Raw genomic sequence first — 10,101 nt, forward strand, 5'->3', positions numbered from 1 at the left:
ACACAGCCAAGTCTTTTTTTTATATAGAATAAGTAAGTCAATTCTTATTAAATTAAACTAGTAGGAAACCCGTGCTATCGCACGGGTCTGGTCGAGGTTTCACATTACATGTATCTAAATATCACTTGTAAAGTTCTTTTATATAAATCAACCATATATATTTAACCAAAATGCAAACAAATTTTAGTCAATGTTAATCCCAAAAACATAATAGTTAACAATGAAAAAGCTAATAATACATCAATTTTTTAGCTCTTTAAGAAAAAACAATAAACATATGGATTCATATTACACGTATCAATCACTAAATTATTAAATATGACATCATATTTTTAGTTAGATAACATTAATATATTTATAACTTATAATAATTTATCAAAATTTAATTCATGTGTTTGGAATATCAAACATAATATAACTTATTTTGCAGTTCATAAATATTCACGTAATTTCAATTATATACTAATAATATGTATCAACTTTTAAGCATTGATTCATATTTATAATACATCGTACAATTATTTTTATAACTTCAATTTTATAAAACAGTAACAAAAGAAATAGTTAAAAGGTAGACATTAAAATGATATCTCATAGATACATTCACATCTACCCGTCAATTATTTTTATAACTTCAAATTTATAAAACAGTAACAAAAGAAATAGTTAAAAGATAGACATCAAAATGATCCGTCATTAACTGGTATTTCATAGATACGTTCACATCTACCCGTCAATTTAGATGAGTTAAGAAACCCCAGTTGAATTCAAATGAGTTAATTCTAAAAATTTATTAAACCTATTTGAGATATTAGCCCATTTTCCCAAACGTAAAATGTATGACAACACCCGTCAAATGCTTAAGAGTTTCTATATTTAGTGTATATTATTATAATATAAAAAATATATAATTTTATAAGTTTAAAAAATATAATTTTAATTAAGAAATTAAACATAGTTAGAGAATAAAATTTATTAAACCTATTTGAGATATTAGCTCATTTTTTCAAACCTAAAATGTATGACATCTCCTGTCAAATATTAAAAGTTTCTCCGTTTAATGTATACTTAAAATATTTAAAAATTAAACAAATAATAAAAATATGAATATGTTAATAGAATAATTAGATCTTGAATATGTACAATTATAAAAGAAAAATAGAAATTTAAAACCTATGTATGGTAAATAATATATATTTATTCTCCTATATTTAAAATAATCACATTTAGTTTCCATTGGAAGTGTAATAAATATAAAATCTCAAATTTAAAATGCTTTGTACTTATTCCAGTTTATAAAAACAATTGTAGATTATTTAATTTATAAAATTGACTATATTATTAAATTTTTATCTTTTATCATTATTTTTTATGATTACCATTTATCGTTAAATTTTAATGACTACCCATTAACATATTTTTAATTTTATTACAATTATAAAGTTAATTTGAAAAAATTATGAGAAGTCTAAATAATTTTAAAATATATTTTATCTCAAATAAGGATCTAAATAATTACAAAATAATTTTTACTCTTATATTTTTATAATGAAAAACTAAATATTTAACTTTGGAATAAAAAAAGTTATGAGTTGTAGTAAGAAGTTATAAATTTTATCTCTATTGATTTTGATTTGTTTTTATTAACCTTTTTTTAATAATCTAAATAATTACAAAATATATTTTATTTCAAGTTAGAACTTTTAATTTTAATAAAAAAATTAAATAAAAAAACAAATTAGTAGTATAAGCAAATTGCATAACTTTAAAAAAAAATAGTAAAAATATTTGAAATTGAATATTAATAAAAAAAATTAAAGATTAAATTGAATATTAAATTTTAGGCTTAAATAGTCAGTTGGTCCCTGTAAGTTAGCGTGTTTTTGATTTTCGTCCCTGTATCTTTTTTTTCTTGGGAATGATCCCTCAATGTTAAAATATTTTTAATTTTGGTCCCTAAAGTTAAAATCCGTAGGAAAATCCGAAGGAAAATTCGCAGGAAACCTGCAGATTTTCCCGCAGATTTTAGTTTTAAGGACTAAATCTAAAAGAAAATCAATATTTAAGGACTTTATTCAGGAAAAAAAAGATACAGGGACGAAAACCAAAAACACGTTAATTTACAGGGACCAACTGACTATTTAAGCCTAAATTTTATATAGGAAAGAGAAAAAACAAAAATCTTTTTGTTCGAAGAATGTCGAATAATTATAAATAGGTAAATAAAATTATAATAATTTAATATTTATTAATTAGTGTAGATATTAGTTGGTAAATAAAAACTCAGATCTAAGAATAACTAAAATCAATTAAAATATTGTATAATAATTTGACATTTTTTTTTATACAACTTAATACATATTTAAAGTAATAATTATGAGAAATTATTTAGATTTCAATTCAATAATAATAATTTTATTCAATATTATAATTATCATTTAATTGAATTTAAGATTTAAAAAAGTTTACCTTTTGAATGAAAAGCTTAAAAAGATTGAGTTTAACTTTTTATCTTCCCGTGTAACCTTTCAAATTGCAACGAAATTTTACTGTTCTTAAATGTTCTTAAATATTATTAATGAAAATATATTTATTAATTTCTCTTTCCAAACCAAATTTAAGTTATTAAATTAATATTTAAATATTAACTCTATTTATAATGATATACTACCTTCTTAAAAAAAGACTTTTGCAAAAACTAAATTATTATATATGATTTGGTAGGATTACACAATTACAAAAGTGACTACCTATTCAGTTCCAAATACAAATATTAAATGCTATTTTAATAGGGTTTAGCAAAAAATTCAATTTTATAATACAAAATATATAAATTTACTAACTATAATGCAGTTAGAAATTTAGAAACAAATTTAGATTAAAAAGATAGGTACAAATTACAAAAAAAAAAATAAAAACTAAAAACAACCATTTTGTGGCATAAAATTATTCTACAATATTCTTGTTGTTGTCACCATATCCTCCAAGAATATCTAACAAAAACAAAATCTGCTGGTTAGTAACAAAACAAAAACAGTAATATTTCAAACATGAAAAAAAAAAAAAAGTTAGTATGTAAAGCTCAATTTAGATCAATTTTAACGGAAATGCTCAATTTTGGGACAACGTAGAGCTTCTGAATGATTTATTGGAGACCAACCTTTTCTAAAGGATTTCAAAACTTTGTTCATCAAAAGAATGAACTGATCTTAACTTCCAACTTCCAGTAGAACAATTTAGGCGTACTAAACAAAGAAAAAAATCATCTAAATCATCTTACTGTATGTGGAGGTGTCAATTTGTCAAGAAAATTCTTTATATTAATCTAAAATCAATATCCAGATATTTGTTAATAAAATCATGCGTTTTAAATCTTCATTGTACGATGAAGAATACAGAACTGCACGTTTAAATGAAAGGAAGAAGGAAAGTTAAGAACCTGTATGTTGTCTTTCATACTCTATCCCTTGAACATGGTTACCATGGATCGAAGGACCTCCACAATTGGGGTTTTCATTAACGATTCCAATACTACTTCTCTTATGCAACGATAGGTTCCGTCCAAATCTGTGAAATTCCATTAAAATAACAGAGATTAATTTTGCAACATAGAACAATAGAAATCCTCATATCCAGTCCTTCCCTTTTCTCTTCCCCCTTCTCTTCCCCAGTCTTCTTATTGTTCTCCTTCGTCTTTGTCCTTCATTCTTAACAAAATCAAACAACGAATCAGAGTTACGACGTTCGAATCAAGGTTCTAAGATTGAGGGAAGAAAATTACCTGAAAAATTAGTTTGAGAAATTAGTTATGCAGCTAGGGTTATTGGATGAACAACAAATTATGCTTTGAAATGCTTGGAACCATCTTAATATCCTCAACAGAAAATCAATGATTTTGCTCTTGGGAAAGGATGCTTTGGCTTGGCAAACTTGAAACGTTGGAGAATGCGTCCAAATTTGGACGGCGAGCCGCATTAATCTTGTATCATTATTTAGCGTGTAATATATTATTTAGCGTGTAATATATAATCAGGTTAATTAGAACATATTTGTAGAATTAAAATAATGTAAAAACCAACAAAAATTAGGGTTGTGCCACATCACCCGTAATAAATGTCAAATCAATAATATTGTGTTATTTCGCTAAAAGTCTTTTCTAACCCTGGAATAAGAAAAGTTTTAATAATTTTATCAATGGGCTTATAGTGTAATTTCCAGGTACTCTTACTTTTATATATTAACTAGTAAGAAACCCGTGCTATCGCACGGGTCCCGTCTGGATTCACATCACATGTCTACCAAACCATCATTTGTAAAGTTTGAATTCATTCTTCAATAGGTTAACATTGACATAGTTACAAATATATGCACAAACTTTTAAGCATCGTATTTACAGTAAATCTTACAGCCGATTATCTAACTTCAATTATATAAAACAGCAGAAAAAAATATTTAAAAGATGGACATTAAAATGAACTGTGAATCAAGATGAGTTAACAAAACTTAGTTGAATCCAGATGGGTTGATTTTAAAACTATAGATTTGAATAAAATAATTTTTCCAATTCAAATAACATTACTTTTTAGATATTATTCAAGTTTTCAAAACCTAAAATTTATATAAGCTTCCTGTTAATATCAATTTTAAATACCTTTTATTATATCATATTTACAATTTTTACAAACCTACAATATATGACCACTCCCCGTGAAATTTAGTGCTAAATGAATATCTACACTCTATGGTATCTTGAAATTTCAGTTTTAAATGAATATTTTTTCTATCATTTTTGTTTAGTAAAATTCCAAAATTTATAAAATTGTAAATTATTTGATATTTTATTGAATAATTTTTTTTAAGTATATGATATTTTTTTAAAATTATTTGATATTTTATTTCTGGTCAAAGTCAAGTATATGATATTTTTTTAAAAAAATTATAAAATAAATCATACTTATTTACATTCAAATTTATAGAAACAAAATAATATTGTCATCTTCAAATTTAAATATATAATATTATTTTTTTCTTCTTCACGTTAAAATACAACATATAAAATATTAAGTTGTCTTTGGTTTATAACTTAAACCCATTTGCATTTTTTAGGACTTTTATAAATAATGTAGTTATTTTATACTAAACAGGATAATTTTAAAAAGTGTACTCCATTTTATTATAAGTTTGATTTTCATATGCCTAAGATTAAAATAAAAAATATTATAAAATCAAATAATTTATTTTAGAGTTTAATGGTAGTATACTGTCAATGTAAAATCATAAAAATATTTTAAAATTTACATTGTGACTTGACGCTTTATATGGTCGTCATTGGTGGATAGTGTAAAAATAATTTACACTATCAGTGCACAATCTCTTTTCTCTTTATTTTACTTTTTTACAAATAAGGCATTTAATTCTAATTGGGGATAAAATAGGGGATAAAATGTACCCTCTCTTATTTATCTTATAATAATAAACTGTAATATTTTTCAGATATTTAAAAAAAAATCAATAAAATATGTTTGCAATTTTGAGGTCTTTTATCAATAATATAGTTATTTTATAATCAATAATACAATTATTTATTTAAACAATATATTTATTTTGGTAGCAAGTTGTTTGATTATTGAAGAAGTATATATTTTATTTATATTTAATAGAATCTGAAAAGTTCATTTTCCTACTATTCTTATATTTATTTAGACAATATATTATATTAACTTTATTTATATTTAATATATTTATTTACTTACTACTATTAATAATTAATAATACTTATTAATAATAAGGAAGAAATATATTAAACTTTGAACATTATGATTTCAAGTAGTAATTTGTTGAAATACTAAAAGACAAATTTGAAGGTTGTTAAAATTTAACAAAACAAAAAATGAAATAAAATGGCTACTACCAACCATGATATGATATGAAATAAAATATTTTTAGGTCAAAATTTTCATTTTTAAAGGTCGAAAATATATATTGAGACTAAATTATAATAAAATAGTAATAAATAGAAAATAAAATTGTAACGATAGAAAAAAAATCAAAAAATATGAAATAAAATATATTTATTATTAATATTAATGCTATTTATTACCCCATGTCGGTTATATACCTATGGTTAATTTTTATTGTGTTAGTTGCTCATACCAAATCAAAAACAATAACATAATCGAATAGAAAGAACAAAAATATCAAATAATAAAAATAACAAAAATAACCTATAATAGTGGCACTAAATAGGAAATAAAAGTGTAATTAAGAGAAAATCAAAATAATATAGTATCATAAAATTGAAAGAAAATTTACTCGAGATGTTTTTTTTCACCGAAAGCAATAACTGCATTAATTCTCGGTCAAAAAAATCTTTTGATAATTTAAAACATTTCTTAAAAATGGAAGGAAAAATATAGTTAATTAAAATTGCATAAAATATTTATTAGTATATTTTTCAATAATAATTATCGCAATCTTTTTTCTTAATGTGAAAGGAAATAAAGCAATCTTAAAGTTTTATTGCAAGGAGTAAAGTTTTATCCTTCTTTAGTATTAATAGATTTCATTCAAATTTTAAACCTCAAATAAGTTTAATAAAATTCAAAATCATTAAAGATACTAATAACATTAAAAATATTTAATTGACAAATTATAATCAAAATATTAAAATTCTCAATGTTGTTTTAAAACATACAAAAATATCTTCAGTCTTAGTACATCACATCAATATTTCTTAAGTTTATAGTTTATATGATAAACAATTAACATTATAGCTGATAAGTATAAGTGTTTTTCACAATAAGCACTTATGTGATAAAACTGCAAATAAATTTTTAATATAAAAATGGTATGAAATCATTTTCAATGTCTTTCATCGCCTTTTATCTTTGACGGATATTTACTTTGAAGTTATCCTTTCATTTTTTTTAAGGATTATTCTCATTTCTTTCGGCAACTCAACCATCTTGCTTCCCTCATTTCTAGTTGATGCAATCACGATTCACGTATAGCAATTCACAACTAATTCCTAGCGTAAAAGAAGTATCTTTCCCATCTAACTGTCATGCAGAACACCAACAACATATTATAAAACTAACTGCAAAACACAACCAATGATTATAAAAAAATTGGAATCAATTGAATTATATATTCTCAATTAGTTAATAATAATAAATAATCCAGCAAAGCACAATCAGTAATATTAATCCCAAACGGGAATCAAAGTAGTTTGTGCTTCAAATTTTTCCCTTCCTTGTCTGCATAATGCGTTCAAAGTTTTTTCTTCCTCTCCTATACATGTTTCCACCAGAGTCTCAGATTCCTTATGGTTGGTTTCAACACTTTTTGTTTGATGAATACTTCTACTTTTTTCTGCCTTCTACTTTTTTCTACTTTAGCTTGTCGTCGCATAGCTTGTTCCCGTAGTGCTTTCATCATCTACGAAGTGAAGGAATAATAGTAAAATTTTCAAAACAAAACAAAAAACAATTGAAATTTTTTAAAATTTTCATACTTTTCATGAGATTACAACTTACCGTTAGTTCCAGCTTTTGTTCACAGCTTGCATCTCTTCAACCTACAGTTACTTCAGTTTCTTGTTCACAGCTTGCATCTCTTCAACCATATGACGAACAATATGCTACACATCAGAATTTGCTTATGCCTACATATGAAGAATATACTACACATCAGAATTTGATCAAATAAGGGCAAAAACAAAAGGTTATGAATTAGGAAATCCCATTTCACCGCAGCAAAAAATTAGGGCAAAATCATAATTTTCAAATTGAAGAAATAACAGGAAAATTGCTTGACATATTTTAGAGAAGAGATAACACAGACAATAAAATTGCTTGACATGAGAGGAAAATTAGGGTTTGCCATTGCTCCATTCTTCATCTGTGTTCACTTCTAAGGAATGCATAAAACCTAGTGAATATAATATTAGTTTCCAAGGGTGGTAGGAGTTATATTAGTTGCATCTTGGGAAAAGATTTTACGTGTTGTAAATCTTGAAGGATTCAATGTATCGGTTGCCTGTTCTACTTCCGCAGCCAACATTAATTTTGAATTATAATTTATCGTGTATGCTTTAATGAGGGTTCATTGGAACAATTTTGTATAATTAAAATTAAAATAATATAAAAACCAACAAAAATATAGGGTTGTGCCACATCAGCGACATTTAATGCCAAATGCATATAAATCAAGTAAAGTTTAAATAGTCAATAATACCCCTTGTAATTAGATTAATTATAGCTTTTAATCAGAGGGTTTATCTTGTCTTTTTCAGGTACTTTACTTTTTATATATTTATAATAGATTATTTCTATTTAGCAATTTAGCCTGAATAATAATAGCTCCATTTTTTCCTTCTGTTTTTTGAATAAAATAAAATTTTCTAGTTTGACCATAACGTGTAAAATGTGACATGTCATGTGTCTATAATACCCAATGAGTATACTAAACCAAGTTGGAAATCATAACCTTGTAATTTGTTTGGTTTTTGTTGTTATCTTCCTTGTCATCATTTTGTGTAAAAGTCCAAGTTCCAATATTTCACTTAATGTGAACTCAAATTACAAATAGAGATTGTAATTTGTTTGATTTTTGTTGTCCTCCTCCTTGTCATAATTTTATGCAAAAGTGCAAGTTCCAATATTTCGAGTAAGGATCTACTCTATCTCTTAAATTCCATTTTTTTTATTATTATAGTTTTGTGTGTGTATTACATGTATTTCTAAAACATGTGACACATATTTATTATTTATTTAACTTTATGCACACAAAACTATAGTAATGAATTCACCATTTCTTTTCAAGAAATGAAGTGGATCCTTATTCCAATATTTCACTCAATGCAAACTCAATTTACACCTTGAGATAATGTAAGTCTTAAAAATTGTGTATAAATTTTTTCCAAAATAATTCGTTAAATATACAACCCAAGTAATATTAGCGAGATTCGGTTACGGAGATAGCCTCCGGGCAGCCTAGATTCCATGACTTGGCAGTCTAGTTGAATTTATTCATTTATTTATTTAATTTATATTTCCTCCGTCTCACAATATGTGTTCTATTTGAGATTTTCACACTTTTTAAGAAAATGATTAATTATGTTGATTTCAATGATAAAATGAGTCTTATTTACTAAAATAACCTTATTAATAATAGGTGGTGGAGTATTTAAATGAATTAAAATATAATAAATAAGGGTAAGTTAGTGGAAATAAATAATAAATATTATTTATTAGACGGAGGGAGTAAGAGTGACGTGAAATTTATTTAATTTTTTTACTTTTTTGCATTAATTTTTATTTATTGGTGTTTTTTTGTCTTCTTAAATTATTTTTATTAATATTTTTCAAAAAATATATTTTATTCATAATTCTATATCTTTGGTAAGTATCTAAATACTATTTTTGTTTATTTACTAAAAGATGTGGGACTTTGCATGGGAGATCAAGCTGCAAGTGTGTAGTTGGAAACCCATGACCACCACTAACAGAAAGCTATTTCTCTTGGAAACCCATGAATCACAATTGAAATGAAAAACTCCTTCACATGTTTCCTTACACTTTGTTGTTCTTTTTTTCCTTCGGATAAATTGTCACTTTGCTGGCTAATATGTGAAAATTCTGAAGGCATTCCATCAAAGTTAGTTGAATTAATGGTCAAGAAGATTATCTGTGGCAAGGTTCATATATACTAATCCTTTTCCGGTACTAATTGTTAATTCAGGGGACTTCTTTGGCTTCCCAAACTTGGGAGCTTTTCATCAGGGTACGTACAAGTTGTAACCTTCAAGAATCATCTTTAGGTGGTGAATGATTATCAGTTGTGTTAATTTGTGTTGATGATATCTTAATTATATTGTTGGATCCTCTCTATGATCTTTCACTCAGAAGTTGTGTTAGCCATTTGCTTTGAAGAAACTAGTGAATTTGGATCGCCATCTCCTAAATGACTTCATGCTTCTTAGCCTGAATAAATATAACCACTCGGCTTTGGATCATCCCCAACAAGGACCTTATTTTCAAACTACTTAGATCTCTTTATGGTTTATCATTTCTCCCTTCACAAACTCAAACTTCATGCTAA

Source organism: Vicia villosa, unplaced genomic scaffold (assembly GCF_029867415.1).
Source record: "Vicia villosa cultivar HV-30 ecotype Madison, WI unplaced genomic scaffold, Vvil1.0 ctg.001359F_1_1, whole genome shotgun sequence".
Taxonomy (NCBI): domain Eukaryota; kingdom Viridiplantae; phylum Streptophyta; class Magnoliopsida; order Fabales; family Fabaceae; genus Vicia; species Vicia villosa.